Source organism: Pan troglodytes, chromosome 16 (assembly GCF_028858775.2).
Source record: "Pan troglodytes isolate AG18354 chromosome 16, NHGRI_mPanTro3-v2.0_pri, whole genome shotgun sequence".
Classification (NCBI taxonomy): Eukaryota; Metazoa; Chordata; class Mammalia; order Primates; family Hominidae; genus Pan; species Pan troglodytes.
Genome location: NC_072414.2, coordinates 18,144,543 through 18,148,226, shown reverse-complemented (window position 1 = coordinate 18,148,226; position 3,684 = coordinate 18,144,543). Strand labels below are relative to the sequence as shown.

General features: G+C 57.5%; 1 pseudogene; it reads left to right on the top strand.

The window, feature by feature from the left end:
• Positions 1–1,409: 1,409 nt before the first annotated feature.
• LOC129137219 (uncharacterized) lies at positions 1,410–3,366 on the top strand (annotated as a pseudogene).
• The last annotated feature ends 318 nt before the right edge of the window (positions 3,367–3,684 follow it).

Here is a 3,684-nt window from a genome sequence, read left to right as displayed (position 1 = left end):
CTGTTACAACACCTGGGTGATCACTGGAGATATCTGTCACAATTCCCCTTTAGGCGCAGCTTAGACAAGTGTTACATCACATGACTGATCAGTGCAGAGATATGTCACTATGCTCCCATAGGCAAATCCAAGACAATAGTCTATCACCTGGGTGATCAGTGCAGAAATATGCCACAATGCCACCAGTAGGCACATAGAGACAACAGTTACATCACCTGCGTAATCACTGCAGAGATATGTCACAATGCCCCTGTAGGCAGAGCCTAGACAAGAGTCCTATCACCTGGGTGATCAGTGCAGTTATGTCACAATGCCATTGTAGGCAGAGCCTAGACAAGGGTTACGTCAGCTGTGTGATCAGTGAAGTGGCATGTCACAATGTCCCTGTAGCCAAGTCATTGAAACTGTGACAATACCTGTGTGATCAGTGCAGAGATATGTCACAATGTCTCCAGTAGGCCGAGCCTAGACAAGAGTTACATCACCTGGGTGATCAGGGCAGAGATATGACACAATGCCCCCTGTTAGCAGATCCCAGACAAGAATTGCACCACCTCGGTGATCAGTGCAGAGATATGTCTCAATGCCCGCTGTCGGTGAAGCCTATACAAGAGTTACATCATCTCGGTGATCAGTGCAGTGATATGTTAAAATGCCCCTGTAGGCAGAGGCTAGGCAAGAGTTACATCACCTGGGTTATCAGTGCAGAGATATCTCACAATACCCCCTCCAAGCAGAGCCTAGACAAGGGTTACATCACCTGGGTGATCAGTGCAGAGATATGTCATAAATCCCACTTTAGGCAAAGCCTAGACAACTTTTACATCACCTCAGCGATCAGTGCAGAGATATATCCCAATGTCCCTCTAGGCAGAGCTTAGACAAGGGTCACACCTCCTGGGTGATCAGTGCAGAGATAAGTCACAGTGCCCACGTAGGCAGAGCCTAGACAAGAGTTACATCAACTCGTTTAACAGTGCAAAGATATGTCAAAATGCCCCTGTAGGCAGAGCCTACACAAGAGTTTCATCACTTTTGTGATCAGTGCAGAGATATGTCACAATACACCCTGAAAGCGGAGCCTAGACAAGAGTTACATCACCTCGGTGATAAATGCAGTCATATGTCACTATGCCCCATAGGCAGAGCCAAGTGAAGCGATACATCACCTAGGTGATCAGTGCAGAGATACTTCACAAAGCCCCAATACACAGAGCCTGGAAAAGAGTCCCATCACCTGGGTGATCAGTGCAGAAATATGTCACAGTGACCCCATAGGCAGAGCCCAAACAAAAGTCCCATTACCTGTGTGATCATTGCAGAGATATGTCACAAAGCCCCTGTAGGCAGAGCCTAGACAAGAGTTAATTCACACTGTTGTTCAGTTCAGAGGTGTGTCATCCTGACTGTTTGCTCCCGGAGCTCTGCGGGCCCACGGAAACATGCAGGGAAAGGTGGAAGACCAGCATGGTGCCTTCGCTCTCCTTGCCATTTTCCAAACCGGCCACACTGCAGACTCCCCATGTTGCCGCACACGTGAATTCATCGTCAGGTCATCACGCCGGGGAGGCATCTTCTCTCTGGGGTCTCGGTCTGGTCTCCTACGTGGAAAAGAGCGAGAGCCACACGCCTGCATGTGTGAGACTGTCCCGGCAATGGCGACACCCACAGGCACTGCCTCCTTCACGGAGAAATTGCCTGGAACACTCAAGACACCCAGGGAGTTTCAGTTCCACACTCCCCTCCACCCTCCCAGGCCGGTTTCTCCCTGCTGAAGACGCGTGGGAGCCCAGAGAGCGTCTTCCAGTTGCCGTGGGATTCCTGGAGAAGTCCGGATCGCCAGCCCCCTAAATGCACCTTTCTCACCCCATCCCCCTGGCTCCCTACATCTTCATGTCTCCGGCCCCACCTCTGCCATAAACACGTCCTCCTCCCCCACCCCACCAACCCCTGGCCACAGGCCTTGACGCCCTGGGAACTTTCCAGGGTGGGGAGGGGTGTCCCAGGGCATACCGCCATTCATCAAGGGGAGGAGACTGCGTGCCTGCCTGTGGGCCTTTATAAGAGCTGCTGGCTTGCTGTCCGGTCAGGCCTCCTGATTGCACGTGCTGCAGTGCACAGGCCGGCTGAGGTGCAAGGGAGCCTGCCGGCCTCTCACTGTCCATGTCCATCCGTGAAATTCCAGCTGGGCCTCCCCGCGATGGCCCCCGTGATACCTTCGGACGGCACCAACCCCACGGACGACTGGGGACGGGGACGGTGAAGGAGACTCGTTTGGACCCCGAGCCAAAGGGAGGCCCTGTGAGCCTGCTTTGAGTGGAACCCATACCCCGGCATCGCCACCACAGAACGGCTGGCCCAGGCCATTGGCATTCCGGAGCCCAGGGTCCAGATTTGGTTTCAGAATGAGAGGTCACGCCAGCTGATGCAGGAATGGCGGGAATCTCGGCCCTGGCCCGGGAGACGCAGCCCGCAAGAAGGCAGGCAAAAGCGGACCGCCGTCACCAGATCCCATACCGCCCTGCTCCTCCGAGCTTTTGAGAAGAATCGCTTTCCAGGCATCACCGCCAGGGAAGAGCTGGCCAGACAGACGGGCCTCCCATAGTCCAGGATTCAGTTCTGGTTTCAGAATCGAAGGGCCAGGCACCCGTGACAGGGTGGCAGGGCGAACATGCAGGCAGGCGGCCTGTGCAATGCGGCCCCCGGCGGGTGTCACCCTGCTCCCTCGTGGGTCGCCTTCACCCACACCGGCGCCTGGGGAATGGGGCTTCATGCACCCCACGTGCCCTGCGCGCCTGGGGCTCTCCCACAAGGGGCTTTCCTGAGACAGGGAGCAAGGGCCGTCCCCGTGCTCCAGCCCAGCCAGGCCGCACTGGCAGAGGGGATCTCCCAACCTGCCCCGGCACGCGGGGATTTTGCCTACACCGCCCCGGCTCCTCCGGAAAGGGCAATCTCCACCCTCAGGCTCTTCGGTGGCCTCCTCTCCTGGGCAAAGCCAGGAGGACCGGGACACGCAGCGTGACGGCCTGCCGGTCCCGTCGGTGGTGGGTCAGCCTGGGCCCGTTCAAGCAGGGCCACACGGCCAAGGTGTGCTTGCGCCACTCTCTTCCCAGGGGATTCCGTGGTGGGGCTGTGGCCGGGGTCCCCAGGTCACCAGAGCGGCGTGGGAACCCCAAGACAGGGCAGCTCCAACTTGCCAGCTCACACTCCCGGAGTCCTCCATGCGGCAGGTGCAGATGCAAGGCATCCCGGTGCCCTCCCAGGCACTCCAGGAGCTGGGGTGTTCATCTGCACTCCACTCCAGCCGGCTGCTGCATGAGCTCCTGGCAAGCCCGAAGTTTCTGCAGCAGGTGCAATCTTTCCTAGAAACGGAGGCCCCGGGGGATCTGGAGGCCTTAGAAGAGGCCGCCTCACTGGAAGCACCCCTCAGCAAGAGGAATACCAGGCTCTGCTGGAGGAGCTTTAGGACGCGGGGTTGGGACGGGGTCAAGTCGGGACAGAACGGTGGCCACTGTTTCGTGGGGAACACCTGGCTGGCTAAGGAGGGACGTGTCTTCCCCCTGCCCTCTCCACTGGGCTGACTGGCCTGGGATTCCTGACTTCTAGGTCTAGGCCCGATGAGAGGCTCCACACAGCGGAGAACTGCCATTCTTTCCTGGGCATCCTGGGGATACCAGAGCTGGC